Source organism: Macrobrachium nipponense, chromosome 44, assembly GCF_015104395.2.
Source record: "Macrobrachium nipponense isolate FS-2020 chromosome 44, ASM1510439v2, whole genome shotgun sequence".
In the NCBI taxonomy this organism is placed as follows: domain Eukaryota; kingdom Metazoa; phylum Arthropoda; class Malacostraca; order Decapoda; family Palaemonidae; genus Macrobrachium; species Macrobrachium nipponense.
This window is the reverse complement of record NC_087221.1, coordinates 32,214,482-32,237,287: the sequence shown is the minus strand read 5'-3', so window position 1 is coordinate 32,237,287 and position 22,806 is coordinate 32,214,482. Positions and strand designations below refer to the sequence as shown.

Sequence of the window (22,806 nt, the reverse complement as noted above, 5' to 3'; positions counted from 1 at the left end):
TTTCTGAAGATGAAGCCCACCATCTCGATGAAGCGGGCTTTAAAACGCCTTAGACTCCTGGATGAAGTCGAAGAAAGACTTAGTCAGGACAGTATTTTGCATGCCTCCAGCAAGGTTAGCTGGGAAAAGAGGCAGATGGTACAAGACGGGGGAGGATATGGGTATCGCTCTCCCTTCTACAACAGAGGCAGACTTTTCGACGTTAGTTGACGCTTCAAGGCGTCCTAGTCTTAATTCTGCTCGTATTACATGGAGTATTTTAGAACTGGATCATCTCCTCAAGGGACTTTTCCATGTATTGGAAGTCTTCAACTTCTTAGATTGGTCCCTTGGGGTGATGTCCAAGAAAGCTCTCGATTCACAGGGAATCGAACCTGAAGCCCTGTATGCATTTTGTCTTGCATCGACAAAGCGGTACAGGATGTCTGTGTTTTTAAGTCTCTTATTATTTGGAGCAGGTCTTTTGAAGAAAAGGACGGTGTATGGCGCCTTCTTAACAAAGGCAGTCTCACATCCGCAGAGGGCAGCTCTACTGGATGCACCTCTGTCTGACTATTTGTTCCCTTCTCAGTTAGTGAAGGACGTGGCTCACTCTTTAACTGAGAAGGCGACTCAAGATCTTCTGACGCAGTCAGCTAGAAAGAAGAAACCTCTTTTTGTTTCTGACAAGAAAGAACCTAGCACTTCTATGCAGCCCTTTCGAGGTGGTCCGATCTCCAGACCTCCCGCAAGAAGGAAGGCTCCAGAGAAGAGAGGTAGCTCCGCCTTTCGTCCCTTTAAAAAGGGAAAATGAAACATTTCTCCTCCAAGCACCAGTAGGTGCCAGGCTCCTGCGACGCTCCCAGGCCTAGACCTCTTCCAAGCTCACAAGCCCAGAGGAGAAGGAAAGTCGAAAGCCTTAAGGAGGTTGTGGGGAATCCCAACAGTCAGACGTCCCTTCAGCTAGCTCTGCTTCGTTGCAGACGGCTCAAGGGCACTATAGAAACAAAAGCGTCCTTCGCGAGTGTTTCTCGTCCCTCCTCTCCCTCATAAACGAGGGTGGAGGGAATTGAACTTGTCGAAACCGCTGAAGCGTCATAGGACGCCTGACAGGGATTTTAGTCCGGAGCGTTTTCTCAGATGACTCTCCGTCTTCTAGCAAGAAAGCGAAGGGGGCGTCAGCGTCACCTGAAGTGTACGCAGAAGTACCCTTTCCTTTTTCCCCACCGAGTGATGACGAAAGACGTCATGCACTGGACGTGGGAGAAGCGTCAAGAAAAATCATTATAGCAGTTCAAGAGAAACTGTCATCTCGAACGCAACGTCGGAAGGACGTGACGCTTCCAATTAAGAAGTCTCGTCCTCTCTTACCTGTTCAACGACAAGCGTCATACAGATGGGAAACGGCCTCTAAACGGCTTACAGAAGCGTTTAGTGCGAGAGCGAGAACAGGTGCTTACGAGAGTTTCGTAACGCCAGAGAGAGGTAAGACGTCTTTTAGACGCGAAGCGTCATTGGAAACGGAGCATAGCATGACGCTCCGTCCAATATTTTGACGCCAAGGAGGACGCCTTTGGAGAGCGGAGCGTCTTCCAAGCGAGAAGCGTCATCGAGACGTCACCAAAAGACGTCATCCATGACGCTTGGCAAAGGGAAACGGGGGAAGCGTCATGTAAGCATGAAGAGTCTTCTAAAATTCTAGAGAAGCCGAAGCTTATGACGCCTTCCAAGACTATGAGAGCGGGAAAGAGGAAGGATTATCATTCTCTTAACCCCTCTCCTGTTAGGGGTTGTTTCCGCAAGAAGAAGAAGGTTCGGAAAGGAGAGCGGAGACGCTTTTAGATCCCGAGTTAGAGGAAAACTCGGATGACAAATATAGTGGAAGAGAAGGTCTGTCTAACTAGAAGGTGTTGACTACCCTTCTTCTTGAGGAGTACGGGGACGAGTTGACGCCCAACACCACCCCACTTGCCTACATTCGCAAACAGGGAGGGACACACTCATCGTTCCTTTACGAGCCCACGAGAGACCTATTACTTTGGACGTATCACAGTAACATCTCCCTGATGACAAGGTTCGTACAGGGAGAAAGGAATGTGAGGGCGGACAGGCTCAGCAGGAGGAACCAGGTCCTTCATACAGAAGTGACTCTACACGAGGAAGTGTGTCTCGATCTCTGGTCTCTGTGGGGAACTCCTCATGTGGAGTTCTTAGCAACATTCATTTCAAATAAGGCTCCCAGTGTTTTGCTCGGTCGTGGAAGATCCCAGAGCACTTATGGTAGATGCTTCCGGCTTAAAATGGGTATCGAGGAGACGTTTATGCTTTTCCCCCATTCAAAATCCTGGGGTTAGTAATGAAAAAGTTTGCTATGGCTTCAAAGGAGACGAGGATGACGTTAATAGCCCCCTTTTGGCCGGCCCAGGAAGGGTTCACGGAGGTGGTAGAGTGATCGTAGACTTTCCAAGATCCCTACCCGGAAGGACGGATCTTCTCATACAAACATCAAACCTCTCCGCTCTCGCTCTGACTGCCTTTCGACTATCGAAAGACTTGTCAGAGCGAGAGGCTTTTCTCGCGAAGTAGCAAGCGCGATCGCGAGAGAACGCAGAACCTCCACTACGAAAGTATACCAGTCGAAGTGGAAGGTATTTAGGAGGAGGTGTAGATCCAAGAAGTTGTCCTCCTCCACTACCTCTATAGCGGAAATTTGCGGATTTCCTGCTATTCCTGAGAGAAAAATCTCATCTAGCCGTATCCACAATAGAGGAATATAGAAGTATGCTCCCGGCTGTATTCAGGAACAGAGGATTAGATCGGGCAGATGAAGATCTCCACGATCTCATAAGGTCTTGTGAGACTTCAAAGTCTAAGGAACCAGTACCTCCGAACTGGAACCTAGACGTAGTTCTAAAGTATCGGTCATCGGAAAGATTCGAACCTCCTCATCGGGCATCGTTTAGAGACATTATTACCCGAAAATGCCTATTCCTATTATCTTTAGCTACGGCAAAGAGAATTAGTGAATTGCATGCTCTGCAGGATGAAGTAGCATTCAAGGGAGACTCAGCGATGTGCTCGTTTAAGACCCTGTTTTTAGCGGAAAACGAGAATCCTACGAATCCCTGGCCTAAGTCATTCGAAGTCTAAGGCATGTCGAATCTCGTAGGCAGAGAAACAGAGAGGTCTCTCTGTCCTGTGAGAGCTCTGAAAGTTCTACCTTCAGAGAAAGCATCAAATGGGAGGCTCAGACAAGGGGGGGGGTCTTTGGGGCGCGTAAAAGAACCCACAAGACTGATGTCCAAGAATGCGCTGGCATTCGTTGTAAGAAACGTCATTACAGACACTCATAAGGCCTGTCCTGACGAACAGTTACAACTGTTGAGAATAAAAGCTCATGAAGTTAGAGCTATAGCGACGTCTCTCTCGTTTCATAAGAATATGTCGTTAAAAACATAATAGATACGACCATTTTGGAGATGCAACTCAGTATTTGCATCTCATTACTTGAAAAGACGTGCTTGTGGGACATATGAGAAGTGTTTTTCTCTAGGTCCTTTCGTATCGGCGGATACGATTCTGGGTACGGGAGCCGACACCAATCCTTAAACGTTTATACTTTTCTTCTTTTTGGATAGGGTCGAGTCTCTTCTAACAATAGAGGACTTAGGCTAGCACGGGCGGCCGTCTATGTTGTTCAGTAAGAGAATTCTTGTCATATCCAATTAGTTGAGTATAATTTTTGAAAATTATGTATGTGTGCGTAGTGATTTTGAGTTACGATTGTTGTGACGAGTTCGGGGATAACTCTTAACAATCTGTAGTTCTAACTTATGGTTAGGATCAGGTGGTCGGGATTTGGTTGTGCTCCTTCATAAGGTGTATTGTCATATAAGTGGATCAGCACCCATTGACAAAGTCCTTTTAGGCTCTGCCGAGTAAGTGGGTAAGACCCCATCGGCAGACCCACAAGAACTCTTGGCCATAGATCATATATCTCGCTAAAGTTTCTTGAGGTGATGCAGACTACTGGGCAACGCACCCACGGAAGTCTACCACTATCAGGTAGGAACCAAGGTTTTATTTATACCTACAACATATGTTGTTTACCTGTCTATTCCATATAGAAGCTGTCTCTTACCCTCCACCGAAGGGTGCCAATCAGCTATGTATATATCTGACAGGTAAGTTGATTGTATGAAAATGATATTGTTATGTTACAATAAAGTTTCATACATACTTACCTGGCAGATATATACAATTAAAGGCCCACCCAGCCTCCCCGCAGGAGACAGGTGGAAGAGAGAAAATATGATAGAAAACGGGGATGGTTCCTAGTCCTGCCACCCAGGGCAGGCCGGTAGATCACCTGACCTACCTGTAGCGAGTGGCGCGAAATTTGAATTTCTGTCGGGGACGACGGAGTCTTAGCTATGTATATATCTGCCAGGTAAGTATGTATGAAACTTTATTGTAACATAACAATATCATTTTACGAAGAGCGTCACATGCTTATTTTAGTTCGTATGGGGCCTTCATATATCACATTATGTTGATGAAACTTCAATCTTTTGAATGGTATGCTTAGAGTTGTACGTAATTGTATTCTTGTTTCACCAATTAAATATCGAGTGAATAAGACCCGGCCATCGTGATTATGATGGATCGTCCGTGATTGTTTACCCTATATTAGATTAGGCCTACTAGCTCAGTCTTAAGCCTATGAATAGGTCTAGCCAGTATTTTGTTTCCATTGCTGTTAGACCACCACAAAAATTACTTTTAATTATCTTAGTATAGTAGGCTATAAGGCCATCATAGCTTAACCTAATTTTTGAAAAGTTAGCTGAGCTTAATGATGTAGCATAAACCTAGTTTTTGTACATGAACTTCCCTGCCAGATATATACTTAGCTATAGTCTCCGACGTTCCGACAGAATTTCAAATCTCGCGGCACACGCGACAGGTAGGTCAGGTGGTCTACCTTACCCGCCGCTGGGTGGCGGGCGTATGAACCAATCTATCTCTCCAGCCAGATTTTTTTCTGTCGCTGAAGCGATAACAACTGTTGTCGTTTCATTCCGATATATTCTTCATTTCTCGCTTGCCTGGAGATTGATTTGGACATTTTGGTGACGTATTCGCTCTATGTTGGCTTGGCATACGCTGATTGTGGACCGTTATTGACTTTGCGCTGGATTTTCCTGTAGAATGTCTGATTTTGATTCTGTTTCCAAAACTCCGGTTTTGTTTAGAGTATGTTTGACCGATGGATGTAAGGTGAGGTTACCGAAAGCTGCGGTTGACCCTCACACTTTCTGTGTTAAATGTAGGGGGAATGAATGTTCGTTTAGTAGCCTTTGGAAGTTGTGGGGCAGGCCTCTCTTAGACCTGTTTGCAACTTCAAAGAACAAAAGACTGGATCTGTATTGCTCGCCCATCTCGGATCCAGGAGCAATAGGGATAGACGCTCTCCTACTCGATTGGAAAGGACTCGATGTATACGCGTTTCCCCCCTTCAAGATTCTGGGGTTGACTTTAAAAAAGTTCGCAGAGTCAGATTCCGCGAGGATGACTTTGATAGCTCCCTTTTGGCCAGCACAAGATTGGTTCACAGAGGTGCTGGAATGGCTAGTGGATTTTCCAAGATCGCTTCCTCTAAGGAGCAATCTACTCAGACAGCCCCACTTCGACAGGTACCACAAAAACCTCCCCGCTCTCAGTCTGACTGGCTTCAGACTGTCCAGAAACTGGTCAGAGCGAAAGGCTTTTCGTCAGCAGCTTGCTAAGGCCAATCGCTAGAGCGAGGATGTCTTCCACCTTACGAGTGTACCAGTCGAAGTGGGATGTCTTCAGAAGATGGTGCAAGAGGAATAACGTTTCCTCTTCCAGTACCTCTGTGAATCAAATTGCAGACTTCTTTTTATTCTTAAGACAAGAATGTGGCTTAGTCGTTTCGACGATTAAAGGCTATCGTAGTATGTTGGCGAATGTCTTCAGGCACAGGGGCCTCAACTTATCGGAAGATAAGGACCTACAGGACCTTATTAGGTCTTTTGATACAACGAAAATGCAGTCTCCTAAGACACCTAGCTGGAATTGGATGTAGTCCTTCAATTCCTTGGGTCCTCTAGGTTTGAACCCCTAATTCAGCCTCATTCAGAGACCTTACCAGGAAGACTCTGTTTTTGATGGCTCTAGCTTCCGCCAGAAGAGTGAGTGAGCTTCAGGCGATTGATGGTAATGTGGGTTTTAAGGAGGACTCTCTCATTTGCTCTTTCCTTCCTGGTTTTCTTGCAAAGAATGACAACCCATCAAGTCCATGGCCCAAGAACTTCGAGATTCGTGGGTTATCTTCTTTGGTAGGAGAAGAACCCGAGAGAACTCTTTGCCCAGTGAGAATGGTGAAATACTACCTTAGAAGAAAAGAGCAACTGAAAGCCAACCGAGAGGTCCTGTGGTGTTCAGTAAAAGAGCCTACTCGTCCATTGTCGAAGAACGCATTGTCCTTCTTCTTGAGAGCCTCATCAAAGAAGCACACGGATCCTGCAGAGAAGAACATCTTAGGCTTCTTAAAGTGAAAGCACACGAAGTAAGAGCCATAGCAACTTCTCTTGCTTTCAACAAGAATATGTCCGTGCGAAATCTGATGGAGACAACATTCTGGAGATGTCAGTCAGTGTTCGCGAACCACTACTTACGTGATGTGAGAATCACTTACGAAAAATGCTTCGCCTTGGGCCCGTACGTATCTGCGGATTCAGTGCTGGGGCAGGGAGCTGGAACTCATCCTGTTTAGTAGTATAAATTTTCCCCCTTGTATTTGTTGTTGTTGGTTGCCTTAAAGAGGATGCATGAAGGCATCTCTTTAGGTCGTAATACTAATCTTTAGTAGTTTGGTTAGGTGGTCTGATGAGTGTGGCTCCTTGCAGTAGTAGTGGTTAGGACCTGTTAAGATAGGGACGAACTCCCTTTAACAGGATCCGACTTGGATTCTACCACACAAAGGGATCACATATCCCAGTGGTAGATCCGAGAGTCTTTCAGCATCAGGTCACGTCCTAAGCTGTAGCTCTCCAGGCAACGCAGACTCAGAGACAATATCAATGAAGTCTTCTGCCTGAACAGGTAAGAACCAAGGTTATTTATATCCTACAACATCAGTTGTTTCTTATCTCTCCTTATTACTTTAGCTGTCTCTTACCCTCCACCAAGGGTGCCAATCAGCTAAGTATATATCTGGCAGGGAAGTTCATGTACAAAAATGATATTGTTAAACTACAATAGAGTTTTGTACATACTTACCTGGCAGATATACGTCTAATGGCCCCCACCCCAGCCTCCCCTCAGGAGACAGGTGAAAGAAAAAAAATCTGGCTGGAGAGATAGATTGGTTCATACGCCCGCCACCCAGCGGCGGGTAAGGTAGACCACCTGACCTACCTGTCGCGTGTGCCGCGAGATTTGAAATTCTGTCGGAACGTCGGAGACTATAGCTAAGTATATATCTGCCAGGTAAGTATGTACAAAACTTTATTGTAGTTTAACAATATCATTTTGATGATCTAGATACGTCTAAGCTGAGCAGGCTCAGAGAAAAGTTAGGGGGACAGCACTCTTGGATAAGGTAGAACTGACACGGCCCCACTTACTTAGCCTATAAGTATTTCACAGTTAATTAGCAACGTTTACTTATGGATGTTATTTTACTGGTAAGTTTTTGTAGCTCGATGTTTAGTACTAGCCCCTGTGGGGTTAATCACAGTCGACCAACAAAAAATAACAGTAAATTCTTAATAAGCAACCATAATACTGTAGAAAAAGTAGATTTCCAAGGAAATACCCAACGCAGAGCTATTAATTAGATCTACCCCCATTTCAAATTATGTAGTATATTTTTAAATTATATTCTTAGAACAGCCTAAGTTAATCTGAGGATCACCACCAACCTGGTTCCCACTAGTCACACATGAAAATATTTACCGTCTTTTATTTTATGTTTATGATATTTGCTGTTTTTTTAATTTTTATTATACAGTCTTTGCCAAGGGGCTGGCAATAGTCTTGGTAAACCTGAAGACTACTACTGTGCCCCTCTAGGTCAGTAACTGTTTGTTGTATTTGCAAAATGGCACCATATTTAGTACCAGTCCCATGGGGATTAGTGTAAAACATTTTCAATAGATTGTAAATAGTTCATAAACCCAAACAAAGGCATAAACAAAAATATAAGCAAAAGCAAAAGGCAGTAAATATGGTCTTCAACTGGCGGGAACCAGGCCTCAGTAGTGGTCTGCAATTTGACCATAGCCCTAAACACAGTCCCCACGTTGCTTATAAACTGTTAATTACCGAACCAGAAGGGTGCAGTAATAGTCTTCATTTTCATTTTAACCTACTTGATTCCATAGTCTACACTTCCCATATCTACCACTTCCCCTCTTGTTTCTATATGGCAGAGTGGATTGGTGCACTAATCAATCCACTCTGCCACATGGAAACAAGAGGGGAAGTGGTAGACTGTGGAATCAAGTAGGTTAGAATGAAGATAAAGACTTATCACTGCAACCCTAAATTGAAACAACAGGGGCCAAACTAAACCGGCTTTAAAAGGACGGAGCAGAGCAAGTCCTCACTTAAAGGCGGTAAGAAAATAACTAACGGGGTCACGAGTTAATGAGGGGTATGTGGGTGGCTCCACATGTCTCGTGACCAAGCACAGTTGCCAATAGTCCCTTGCGTACACAATTATTTTAAACTTTACCGGTTTCCAGCTGGCGCTGAGTATTTATGTATCCTAATGTTAAGACCTCAGGTTTGTAAGTTATGAAAAATACAAATTAGTTAAAAATTTGTCATTTTATAAGCAACGTGGGAACCGTGTTTAGGGCAATGGTCAAACTGCAGACTACTAATGTGGCCTGGTTCCTGCCAGTTAATGACCATAATATGTTGTAAACAATAGCCTAGATAATGTTAGCATAAGTATATTTGCTTTGTCCCTTTGGCCCCCTTTTCTTAAAATTTTGCTCTACATTTATTTCTGCTGGTCTTCATGTCCAGCCTTTACATCTATTTCTATTAACTGTAAGTTCTTCATAATTCTAAGGAAGAGCTCAGCATCGAGATATTGTTTATTATAATGAAATCTTTTGACAGAACAATATAGAAAAGGATGCATATGATGCAGTACAGGTGAAATAACTTGAAAACTTTTCAGAAGTGTGAGAAATTTACGGTCTTTTTGTTTACTGCTGTAAAATAATTCTCCTTGTATTTTAGTAGTTTATATGTTTATATTTTTATCTATATGCATTAATTTGTTAATATGTATACTTTTTCTTTTCTAATATGTAGCTGATCTTATTCTTTCTGTATTTCCTATTATACTCTACCTTCTGTTATCTTACAATGAGCCCCATATTCTTTGGAAGCGTGAATTTCAAGTTAGTGGCCCCTTTGGGCTTGTTCCATATGAATAGGGTTAAGTAATGATAATTATATTATATAGAAAATCTCTGTGGGACACCATGTACCAGCCCTTTGGGGATTAATTTAAAAACATTAATGATTGACTGTAACTTTATAATAATATTTCACTCCATTTCTGAAGTTATCTCACCTGTTCTCCATCATATAAAGCCTTTTCAATATTAATTAGTTAAGAACTTTCATTAATAAACAATATCTCTGCAAAGAGCGCTTTCTTAGAATTACCAAATTCTGATTTTTCCCAAGTTTTATCCCCTGTAGGGGGTTAGTGCCGTCAGTGCACCTCATTCGGTGCAATGTAGGCATTACTTAAGGTTCTTTGCAGCATCCCTTCGGCTCCTAGCTGCAACTACTATCATTCCTTTTACTGTACCTCCATTCGTGTTCTCTTTCTTCCTTCTTACTGTCCACCCTCTCCTAACAATGTTTCATAGTGTAACTGTGAGGTTTTCCTTCTGTAACACCTTTCAAACCTTTTACTGTCAATTTCCGTTTCAGCGCTGAATGGCCTTAGTTGCCCCAGTGCTTGGCATAATGCCAAAAATCTATATAAATCAAATCAAATCAAATCCCAAGTTTTATCCTTAGATCATTCTTTAGATGGTCTTGCCTTCCAACCCACCAACTCTCTTTTTGCTATCTTAGGAGCTGTTTGATGAGAGTGCCTGAGTGGTTGGCTTTCCCTTTCCTGTCCCCCAAAAAAGGTTGATAGATTTAGAAAGGGGCAACCTAACATGAAATTTACCTTTGTAAAAATGAAAACTCTTGTTTGAAGGTATTTGGCAAAACTGGAAGTTATTATTATGGGTAAAACATGATGTTTTAAGTGAGTAAAGTATAGCTGCATGGCTTTGTCTTTTACTCGTAAATAAAAAAACAAACATAGTTTAAAGACTTACAATTTAATTTTTCTACTACACCCCATTACTTCAACATGACTATTTAAATGGATGCTTGAATAAGTGATATAAGAGCAGTTTGTTTATGATGGAACAGATTTTTTTTTTACTGTTGATTGTATAAATTGCTTTTATTAGTTAATGATATAGTATGAGTCGTGTGTTAATGATTGGAAAGTGACATGTGTCCATATTTGGAAAAATTTTATGGCTTAGTTTATTCATACAGAGTAATCATGAACAGCACTTGATGTACATGAGTTTGAAGTGTGTATTGATTTCATTGTTTGGTAAAAATAAGATAAGACACAAAAGATAACACTCAGGGGCAAAACCAGAGACAAACAAAAGCACTAGACTACTCTTCCGTAACTGTATCCACCCCCAAGAAGAACTGGTTCAGTTGATTTACATTATTATAATTATTATTATTTTTTAGATTTTTTAACAGCATAACCCTATTAATAAGTGAAATATTATTTTGAATAAAGTTCCATCACTAAAGGTTCCCAAGTTTATTGTAATTTCTAATTAAAAGTATCTTAAAGTTGTAGTGCTGAAATTTAATTAGCAAACCTTTGAGGACTGCTGTACAAACTAGTTTCCTCCAAATGTGCATAATTGTTGAGCAGCTGTTTTTATTCTTTAATTAATTTCTTCCACTTTTATTTCGTCTGTTTAAGTTGACTAACTTTGAGTATTTTAGTAATGTACATAATTGTATTTATGACATTTTTTCAATACTGGTATACTTTAGATTTTTTGTAAACTAAGTTTTTGTACATGGAACTTACCCAGCAGATATATACTTAGCTATAGACTCCGTCGTCCCCGACAGAAATTCGAATTTCGCGGCACACGCTGCAGGTAGGTCAGGTGATCTACCGCCCCTGCCGCTGGGTGGCAGGAATAGGAACGATTACCGTTCTAGAACCAGATTTTCTCTGTCGCGGTAGTGTCAACATACGTTGTTGCTACCTCCTGACTTGATTTTCGTTTTTTCATCGCCATCGACCTTCTGGGCTGTCTTTTGCAGGGAAGTACTGGGTCTTTGGTTTGGCATACGCTTTTATTAATTTTTTAATGAATTTGGCTTCGAAATTTCGAAAAATATATTACGTGAAACTACCGAATTTTTCGGTAGACACTTATATTTTGCAATAAGGGAAATATTGATATTTTTTTTCACTAATACGTGTATAAGTGTTAGAACTTGATGAAGGAAATATAAGATCTAACTTCCTACTTTAGGAAGTCAGAAAGCATATAACTAGATACGCTTCCTTTAGAAGCTTTAAGAGCTCTCGTACTAACGAGCAGTTAGAGTATTGACAATTCTAGTAGTTGTTGCATCCTCATCACCTTCTTACTCCACAGAATCTACAAATTCATATGTGCAAATTTGAAGATAAATGGATGGAGCTCAAAAGGCGAGCTCTAAAAAGGTAAGAAGTGAATATAGTGTTCCCAGTGCAGTGGAGGGTGCGTCTGATCGGTCCGTAGCGCTTCCAGGCCTAGACCTCTTCCAAACTCCCAGACCCAGTGGAGGAGGAAAGTCGACAGCCGCAGGAAGGTTAGGGAGAACCCCCACCGGTCAGGCGTCCCCTCGGCAGGTTCTGTAGAACGTCCCAGACTGCCAAGGATAGCCATTGATAAGGCATCCTTAAAAAAGTGCGTCTCTTCATCTTACATCCGAAAAGACGAAGAATGTATGTTTGGAGCGATGATCTAGCGCGTTCTCTGAAAACTAAGAGAACACTGAGGCCAGCCGCTGCCAGGAAGCCGCGTTCCAGCAAGCTAGCGTGAGCTACGTTCCTATAGCCAGCAGCGAGGCGCGTTCCAGCTAACAGACTAGCGCGAGCCGCGTTCTAGAAAATTTTTCTTGCCGCAAGGCGCCTTCAAAGAGACGAAGCGCCAGCCTGGCGCAAATTGCGCCAGAAAAACAGACGGCTAGAGCAGGACCTTACAGTAGAGTGGCAATCAGAACGATCCTTCCATTGAACGTTTCCGGGCAAGAGGCTCTTTCTAAAAGGGGTCTAGTAGGCGCTCGGAACTGTCCAGGGCGCCGGGACCTTCCACGCAAGCGGAACGTTCCAGGAGCGAGTCTCCTTTCTTAGCGTGCGGAACATTCCAGCGCGAGGAAGGATTCAGGCGCTAGGTGCAAGGATCCAGGCACCAGAATATCCTTTCTCTATCTGCCTCGGCAGGGAAAGAAGGTAGTAGAGTATCTGCTGTGTGAGAATACGATACGGCAAATCATAAGCACATACCGTAGTTACTTCTTTCGCTGAAGCAACTCAGTTACCAGTATCCTTCCAGGAATTTCCATATGGAAGGACTACGCGTAATAAGGGAATTGTCTTAAGACAAACACCTACTTAGCTTCTAGATTTATCGAAGTCTTGTTTCGCATTATAAGAACTTCCTGAAGTTCGATAATAATTTTATAAGATTCCTTTATTAAATGGAGTAGCTGGCAACTCTGGAAGAGTAAGGCAGTCGGCTAACGAGACTGCTACGCTTAGACACCAACGCATGTATCATGTAGGTGTCGGTCATGAGTGGTCGGTAACATGTCTCTCTCCTGCGGGATGGAATGAATAACCGTGTCTCTCCCCTACAATCGTGGTTTTAGCCTCTGATTGAAGTGGGATAGTTAAGCAAACATAAATAAAATATTGTCTGCCTTTTGCTAAGAAGCTTTCAATAAGAAAGATATTACAACATTTCAATGCTGTTACCGTAGGTAACATTTTTAAAAGATTCTAACGCAGCGGAACTCTATATTGTATAATGCTCTCATGCTTACGAAAGCATGGCTTATTAGAGTACATGCTTAGTGAGAAGATGAATGTAGTAGAGAATTCACTTTAAGACTACGGTATGGTCAAGTCTTATGCACATACCGAGGTTAACTACAGAATTCCTAGTACCTTACAAAGGTTTCCTAGATTAATGCTGTTTACCACAATGTGACAGTATTATAAAGGATTCTAATACGGCAGCGCGCGATATATATAATTCTCTCATCCTTTCGAGAAACGCACACAACCTTTTAAATTCGGATATTGCTCAAGAGAAGTTGGGCGAGTCGGATGGGAAACATTCTCTTAGTGGCAGAAGTTGTTTCCCTGAATGGACTATACTACGTATATAAAAGTTTTTTCCCACTAAGAACGGAATTAACATGTGAAGGATGTCGGGTACCATAAAGGCATAGATGTTATGGCACATAACCTAAAAAGAACTAGAAGGAAGCGCCAGCCTGGCGCAAATTGCGCCAGAAGCGCCTGCCGCGCCAGAAGCACCATCCAAGATATTTTCTCGTTTTAGCGAGTTATTAACTAAGAGTCCAGTAGCCTCTCGGACAGCAGGCTCGGTAACGGCAAGATTCGTTCCTGATTTCGTTACCCATTTAATCGAAAAGGGGTCGCTTACAAGGAATGATGAAATGATTTATTTTAATCACTTAGGCCAATTCCACGACTCTCTCATATCGCAAAGAGCATCGAGAATCTCTTTTTTTCGCCCCTGTTCGCGTTAACAAAAGAGAACCTATTTGGGAACAGACACGGAACGTAACGATCCTTAAGAGGTTCGATGCAAGATTTTGCATGTCCGTGAGAACCTTCTCGATCGAAGATAATAACTGTTAACGTATGTCTACTTATTGAAAAGAGTTGTGAGAACCTGCGGAAAGTCTTCTTCATAGATCTCTTTGTAAGGTAGAAGCACGAACAGGCTTCCTTTAGGACTACTGCTTTTTTCCTCGAACCAAGAAGAGGTAGCAATATAAGACATCTTTAAATTTAAAGAAGGGGAATAAACTTTAGCCTTTTTTTTTTCCCTAGTTATAAATTCTTAACAGATATTAAGATAACTGGGCGTCAAAGGAAGAGAGGATGTATGCCTCATTTTGGCCTTAGAGAGGTTGGATTCACAGAAGTCACGTTCTTCTCACAGCATGTTTCGTAAGCTTTTCCAAGAGTATGGATATTCTATCAGAATCTATTATAAATAGACCTATAAAACCTCTCCACTCTGAGTCTGTCCGCGTGCAGACTGACCAGAAGTGGACATGAATGAGAGGTTTTTTCAAGGTAAATGACAATAGTCATGGCTAAAAGACATAGAATTGCTGCAGATCGTGCTAGATGGAATGATGAAAAACTGTCCTCTTCCGATACCTCTGTGAACCACATAGCGAGGTTTTTTCTTCACTTTCAGAGGGAAGAATCACCTATGTATATATCTGCTATCAAAGAACGCTGTAAAAGGCCATACTCTGTCTCTACAAAGGGAATTAGAGATAACAGAGGATTAAGATCTTCGGGATCTTATACGATACCGCAATACGACAAGAGTAGGATATCATGTACTTCGAATGGGATTTTTTTTTTGTGGCCACAGATTCCGTGTTCCGACAAAATGGAACTGCTCCTCATCAAACTTCTTTGAGGAAGTTTATGGAAGGAATTCTTTGTTTCTCTTAGACCTAAACGACCAAGAAGACAAATGAATTTTTGTGCATTGGAATCTACGCATCAGATTCAATGGAGACTCGGCAATGGGTTCTTGCCAGCATAGTATGTCTGGCAAAAGAAATAAATCCCTCTATTCCTGACGCAACGCTTTCAGATAGAAGTTTAGTGCCCAGGCCAGCGGGTACTTACATTTTCATCTACAGAAGAAGAGATGGTTTAAACGTTTGCCTACAGAGTCTTCGGGGTGCGATGAGGGCTCAAAAATGCTTCCCAGAAGGTATTCAGAAGGATACAATAAGAGCTAGAAATCAGGGTTCCGCCCAATTTCAGCTCAGAGTCTCCTTCGACTTCCAGACTCCTTCCCTTCCTTCGGGTAAGGATAGGGAAGATTCTGCAACGAGGAACCTCATCAACATGTAAGAAGAGATCTCGTTAGCAAAAGAAGTGTTCACGAAGGATCCTCCTCGGAGGAAGACTCTTCTCTCTCATATTGTTAGATATCCTGTCGTCTACTGGGTGTAGCTGACTAAAATCACCTCCCTTGCCAGGGGCCAAAAGCTCAAAGGGGAAGAATTTCTTCCACCCTTCTCCAGTCTCCTGATAAACTATGTGGTTGTTCAGGACTCTCGGACAATGTAGCGCCAGCCAAGCGCCAAATGCCAATACAGGCGAAAAACGCCAGAGGCGGACAGTTCCAAGGAACTCTGTCATGGTCGGATACTGAGAAGGAGCGGGCCTCCAACCTAGCGCAAATGCACCAGAGGCGAACAAATCGGACAGATATAAGAGTGTCCGATGTGGACATTGCCAGACAGCCTAGAGACTCTTCCGAGCTCGAAGCTCCAGCAAGTGTGGAGGAGCCAAGCCAGGCGCGAGGCGCCAGCCAGGCGCGAGGCGCCAGCCAGGCTCTAGGAGCCCCAGCCAGGTCTAGGAGCCAGCCAGGCTAGGAGCCAACCAGGCTCTAGGAGCCAACCAGGCTCTAGGAGCCAGCCAGGCTCTAGGAGCCAGCCAGGCTCTAGAGCCAGCCAGGTCTAGGAGCCAGCCAGGCTCTAGGAGCCAGCCAGGCTCTAGGAGCCAGCCAGGCTCTAGGAGCCAACCAGGCTCTAGGAGCCAGCCAGGGCTCTAGGAGCCAGCCAGGCTCTAGGAGCCAGCCAGGCTCTAGAAGCCAGCCAGGTGCCAGGGCTCCTTCAAGGCTAGACTCCAGTCAGGATTGAGGATCCATCCAGACGCAAGGCTCCTTCCAGTAAAGAGAAACCTAAAGCTCTGTCATGTAAGAGGGCTAGTCCCCATTGATATGATACAGGTAGGCTCTGCCATGTAAGTGGGTCAGCCCCCATTGGCACGATCCGAGAAGGCTCTGTCGTGTAAGCGGGCTAGCCCCCATTGACATGATCCAGAAGGGTTTGTCAGTCATAGGTACCCTACCTCGCTGAAACTCTTGAGGCATGCAGACTCATAGACAGTAATCATGAAGTCTTCTGCCAGGCTCCAGGTGCCTTCCAGGCGCAAGGCACCAGCCAGACGCAATGCTCCAGCCAGGCGCGAGGCGCTAGCCAGGAAGGAGGAGCCAATCAGGCACAGCCCGGCGCCGAGGCGCCAGGCCAGGCGCATGGCGCCAGCCAGGCGCGAGGCGCCAGCCAGGCGCGAGGCGCCAGCCAGGCGCAAGGCGCCATCTAGGCGCGAGGCTCCAGCCAGGCTCTAGGCGCCATTTTCAGGCGCAAGGCTCCAGCCAGGCGCGAGGCGCTAGACAGGCTCTAGGCGCCTGCCAGGCACGAAGCGCTAGCCAGGCCTCCAGGCTTCACCCAGAAGAGATCTATATCAAAGAACGCCCTGGCCTTCTTTGAGGACATTGTGATCTCCTAAGCACTTGATAAGTGCATTGATGATTCCTTCAAACAGCTGAGAATTAAAACGTGCATGAAGTGCGAGCTTTTCCGAATTCTTGTTCTTTCCCTAACAATATGTCATAAGGACATATTAGCTGTCACATACGGGAGATGCAACTCTGTGTTGACTTCCCATTATCCGAAGGATGTCAAGATAACCTTCGAGGGATCCTTCTCTCTTGGTTGATACGTGTCTGCGGATACATTGCTGGGATAGGGAGCAGATACTGATCCTTAACTAGTGAGTTAAATTTTATTTAACGTCGTGTTTTTTCTTTGGGTTGTTTGAAAGGAGTTTGTAGATAACTCTTTTCAACTTAAGCACTAACCCTCGTGTTAGGATCAGGTGATCGGGATCGGTGTTGTGCTCCTTAATTATGCCACTAGGCATAGGCATATTGTCATGTAAGAGGCTCTGTCGAGTAAATGGATAAGACCCCATCGACAGACCCACAAGAACTCTTAGCCATAGGTCACATCCTCGCTGAGGCTCTTGAGGCGAAGCAGATTCCTAGGCATTAGCCATGGAGGCTTCCGCCTGATCAAGTAGGAACCAAGGTTTTCACTTATATAACTTACCCGGTGGTTACATATAGCTGTCGTCTCCTGACGTCACGGCAGAATTTGAAATTCGCGGTAGCGCTAATGGTTTGACAGGTGATCCCTCTACTCCCGCCCTCTACCGGGTACCGGGAACCATTCCAACAATAAATCAGAAGTTTCCTGCCGTCGGAACCGGTAACACGGTTCCTCTGCTGGTTGGAATTTGGAATTGATCATCTTGGTTTTCTCCTTTTGGTGATGTACCTTGAGTTTACTGATCTTTTTGCTAGCGCTATAGTTATTTTGGTTTTGATATTGTTGTCCTTTTTAGGAATTATTTTGAATTCTTCACGATGTCTGACACCGGCTCTGTTCAGTATAGGGTGTGTAGTAGTGGGTGTAAGACTAGACTTCTTAAAGCTTCACTTGATCCTCATTCTACTTGTGTTAGTTGTAGGGGACGTGAATGTTCTTTTGAGAATACGTGTGAAGAATGTAAGTCTCTAACATCTCAGGAGTGGAAGGCACTGGGAAAGTATATGAGAAAGTTAGAAAAAGATAGAATCAGAAAGGCTTCACAGAGATGATCTTATAAGTTAGTGAGTAGCCAGGATATTCCTCTGAATTCTATTAATCCTGTTCCTATTAACCCCGTAGTGGTTGCTCCTGCCCTCGAATCTGTATCTCCCGATCCCGTGTCAGTATTACGAGCCGATATGGACTCGAAATTTGTCTCTTTCCTCACCACTATGCAGAAAATGGGTGAGACAGTGCAAGAAGTGGTAGTTAAGTGTGATAAATTACTTAGTGCAAGTGAGTGGAGGAGGTGGTTGTTCGGCCCGTTCGTTCTCCTAGGTCTAGGCCCCTGTCAAACTCCCCAGATCCTGGGAGGAGGCATGCCGAAAACCGAAGGGAGGCGAGCGGGACCTGCTCCCGAGCAGCTGTCCCCTCAAGCAATCCTGTAGCCGTATCCCAGGATGCTGTCGCTCACCATTGGAAAGGTGTTGCGAGGAAGTGTTTTTCGTCAAGTGACTCTAGTTCAGATGTTTCCTCTTATAGAGGTTGGCGTAATAAGACTTCTAGACCGCTGAAAAGGTCGCGCGATGTTTCGCCTGCTGCGGTTCCCAAGAAGGTGGCGGCTGCCGAACCTTCTTGTAGTTTTTGGGAGGAGCCTGAAGCTTTTTTCTCCGGCGATTTCGATTTATCGCCCTTCTCTCATAGAAGTGGAGAAGCCGAACACGCACACTCCTTCGGAGCCTTCTCCAGAGCCTCCTCAAGCGATAACTCCTGCGGCTCCAGACGTGTTTGTGGATCATCCTTCTACACCTCCCGCGCCTTCTACGTCGGTGGATCCTCAACCTTCGGTGTTTGAACAGATGAATGCCAAGTTAGGCAGTATCTTGGAGCTTTTTGGCAAGTCTCTTTCGTACCCCGAATGCGCTCCCCGACCGCCTTACATCTTCCGCAGACTACTGTGCAGTCCTCTTCGCAGGCTCCTTTGCAGTCGCCTCTTAAGGCTCAGACTCTCCATGTGACTCTCTTCAGACGCCACTTCAGGCGCCTGGTCGGACTCCTTTCCTGACTCCGTCTATGGCGCCACGTCAGGCTCTCGCTCGAGCGCCAGCTCAGCCGCCAACGCAGCCGCCAGCTCAGCCGCCCGGATACGTCTCAGTACAGGCTCAGACGTCTTCTCCTGCTTTCTCACACCCTCCTCGGACGCGTCAGGGTGCGACTTCGCCGAACAGGATTCCTCTTCCGATGGAATGTTCGCCAGTTTCGTCGAAGGAAGCTTCGGATTTGGAGGAAGAAAGAGAAGGACTTACAGAAAAAGACAAGCATTTGTCGGGGTATAAACTCCTTTTACGATCCTTCGTTGACAACTTTGGAGATTCTTTTGCGCCTTCCGTTCCAGTTTCTCCTAGTTCGCAGTGGAAAAAGGACAGTAAGCCTGACTCCTCGTCCTCGTTCACGCGTCTCGTCCTCTCGATTTCGGCTAAGAAAGCTATCAAGAAAGTTAACGCTTGGCTTTTGGAGAAGAGGGAACAGGGGAAAAATGTTTTTTGTCTTCCCCCTTCGAGACTTTCGTCAAGGAGCCGTGTCTGGTATGACACTGGAGAAGTTTTTTCCCTGGGTGTGACTGCCTCCGCTCAGGGAGACTTTTTCTAGTCTCTGGACTCGTTCCCGCAGAGCAGCCTTAATACTGCTAAGATTTTCTTTTCTACAAATGAACTGGAGCATCTTTGCAAGAGTGTTTTTCCGTGTTTTCGAAGTTGTTAGCTTCCTGGATTGGTCCATTGCTTCGCTGGCCAGGAAAGTCAAGTCATTTGGACTTTCGGAGGAGCAGTTGAAGGATTTTGCCTCGGTACTGGATTGTATCGATAAAGGCATCTGTGATGGAGCTTCGGAGCTCGCTGCCATTTCGCCTCTGGAGTGTGAAGAAGAGACAGCTTTGGTGCTCCTTCTTGTCGAAAGGGGTTTCATCGAACCAGAAGTCTGCCTTGCTCTTCTCTCCTTTGGACAAGAAACACCTATTCCGCAAGAGATTGTGAGCGAGATCGCTCAATCTTTAACACAGAAAGCGACCCAGGATCTTTTAACACAGTCAGTGAAGAAGCCCAGGAAGATAGCTCCGGTTCTTTCTGCTTCTCGGAGTGCTCCCTCCACGGAAGCTCCTAAACCATTTCGAGGGAGAGCTCCCCGTTCGATCTTCCTCCAGGTTTCGTGGGAGAGGTAGAGCCTCTTCTAAAACCACTCCCTCATCCACAAAAAGTAGGCCCCGTAGTCCTCCACACAGCAGTAGGAGCCAGATTACACCTTTCTGGCAGACCTGGTTTCATCTCGGAGCGGATCCTTGGACGATCCAGGTCCTGAAGGAAGGATACACCATTCCGTTCATCAAGCACCCCCCTCTCACAGAATTTCCTGTGAATTTGTCAGCCTACTCGGAGAACTCCGAAAAATTTGCTGCCCTCCATCAAGAAGTTCTCGCCTTACTGGCAAAGAGGGCCATAGAGTTAGTGGACTCTCCGCAGGAACCAGGATTTTACAATCGCCTTTTCCTGGTAAAGAAGGCCACGGGGGTTGGAGACCGGTGTTGGACGTCAGTGCCCTGAACGTCTTTGTCCTGAAGACGAAGTTTTCTATGGAAACGACCCAATCGGTATTAGCAGCTCTTCATCCTGGAGATTGGATGGTTTCCATAGACCTTCGGGATGCTTATTTTCATATTCCGATTCATTCGGAATCGAGAAGATTCCTGAGATTCGTGTTCCAGGGCCGCATTTATCAGTTCAGGGCCCTCTGCTTCGGCCTGTCGACAGCTCCACAAGTGTTCCACCCAGAGTTCTGTCGTCAGTAGCAAAGTGGCTTCATCTAGACGGGATACGAATATCCATGTATCTAGACGATTGGCTTCTCAGGGCAAGGTCCAGAACAGAAGTGTGTGGAGGACCTACAAAAGACTTTAAGGATGACGAAAAGCCTAGGTTTGTTAGTAAACAAAGAAAAGTCATGTCTCACTCCTTCTCAGGAGATAGTTTATTTAGGAGTGAGACTGAATTCAGTTCTTTTTTCAGGCTTTTCCGTCTCGCCAAAGGATCGACTCTTGCCTGAACAAAATAGACGAATTTCTCGTCAGACAAACTTGCTCGGCGAATCAGTGGATGAGCCTTTTAGGACCTTGGCTTCAATAGAGCAATTTGTAAGTCTGGGCAGGCTCAACATGAGACCACTTCAATTTTACTTGAAGCAGAAGTGGCAAAGGAAGAAGTTCCCAGACTCCTTCGTGTTCCCCATCTCGGAAGGAAATCAAACAGGACCTACTTTGGTGGAAATCAGAAGGAAGGCTAGAGGAAGGCTTGTCTCTAAGCCAGTTGAGCCCCAACCTTACTCTTTTGTCAGACGGCATCGGACACAGGGTGGGTAGCTACTCTGGGGAGAAAAGGAAGTGTCGGGTCTTTTGGCAGATTCATCAGAAAAGCTGGCACATAAATCTAAAAGAGTTGAAGGCGATTCATTGGCTCTAACGCCCCTTTTTTTTTTCACTTCAGACAGAGGTAAGAGGGAAAGTAGTGCTGGTTCAAGCAGACAACACCACGGCTCTCTCTTACATAAAAAAACAGGGGGGGACACACTCGTTCTCTCTGTGCGAGGCGGAGAGACCTACTCATTTGGGCGAAAGAGAACAAGGTTGTCTTGAGCACAAGATTTATTCAAGGCTCGAAGAATGTAAAGGCAGAACATTCTCAGCAGGAGAGGACAAGTCCTCTCCACAGAGTGGACATTACATCCTCAAATATGCAAGAAGCTTGGGGGATTTGGGATGTCCTCAGTTGGATCTCTTCGCCACAAACAAGACAGCTCGTCCTACCACTGTATTGCTCCCCAGTTCCAGACGAGGAGGCGTTTACAGTGGATGCCATGCTTCTGGACTGGTCAAATCTGGATCTGTATGCCTTTCCACCTTTCAAAATGCTAAGATTAGTTCTGGCAAAGTTCAGAGGTCATCAGAACGTCAGACTGACTCTGATAGCCCCCTTTTGGCCGGCCAGGGAATGGTTTCCGGATCTACTACTGCTGTTGACGGACTTTCCGAGAGAGTTACCGTTAAGGAAGGATCTACTCAGACAGCCCCACTTTCTGAGGTTCCATCACAACTTGTCCGCTCTTCGACTAGTCGCCTTCAGACTGTCGAGCATCTCCTCAGAAAGAGAGGATTTTCAAAGAGAGCTTCAAGGGCTATTGCTAGACCCAGAAGAGAATCCTCTGCAAATCGATGTTGTACCAAAGCTAAGTGGGTTCCAATGTCAGAGCTTGGTGCAAAGAAGAAGGAATTTCGTCTTCTAAGACCTCTATAGCTCAGTTAGCTAACTTCCTTCTTTTTCTTCGTGAGAAGAAGAAGCTTTCTACCCAGACGATTAGGGGTTATAGAGCTATGTTGTCTTCTGTGTTCAGACATCGAGGATTAGACATTTCTAATAATCAAGACCTCTCAGACCTGATTCGTTCCTTTGATACGACCAAGACAAAGGAGTCAAGAACAGTAGCTTGGAACCTGGATGTAGTTCTTAAATGGCTGATGTCAGATAGATTCGAACCGATTCCTCTAGTTCTTTTAGAGATCTGACCAGGAAGAAGACCCTTTTTCTTTGTGCTTTAAGCATCAGCTAGAAGAATCAGTGAGCTGCATGCTATTGATAAGAGAGTTGGATTCGCAAGGCAATGCCATTTGCTCATCAATGCTGGGGTTTTTGGCTAAGAATGAAAATCCCTCACGTCCTTGGCCTCGTTCTTTCTCTATAAAGAACATTTCGGAGTTAGTGGGGCCTAATGAGCCTGAATGTCTTCTCTGTCCAGTGAGGGCACTTAGACATTATGTGCAAAGGACCAAAGGTTATAAGAGGTCCAGGTGATAACCTGTGGTGTTCAGTGAAAGATCCTTCTCGTCCTCTTTCTCAAAAATGCCGGCTCTCCTTCTTTTTAAAGGAGTTTGATTCTGAGGCACACGGACAATGTCAGGACTCA

General features: G+C 44.8%; 1 protein-coding gene across 3 annotated transcripts in view; it reads left to right on the top strand.

Moving 5' to 3' along the window:
* The window catches only part of LOC135204146 (molybdopterin synthase catalytic subunit-like), a 129,113-nt gene that overhangs the window by 12,988 nt on the left and 93,319 nt on the right, over positions 1-22,806 (top strand). The window contains exon 1 of one of the 3 annotated variants that reach the window (XM_064234166.1): positions 10,698-10,767. The exons of the other annotated variants lie outside the window; for them this stretch is intronic. The gene's annotated coding sequence lies outside the window, so the exon portion shown is untranslated. Of the gene's footprint in view, positions 1-10,697; positions 10,768-22,806 lie in introns of those variants that run through there. 3 annotated transcript variants of the gene reach the window in all.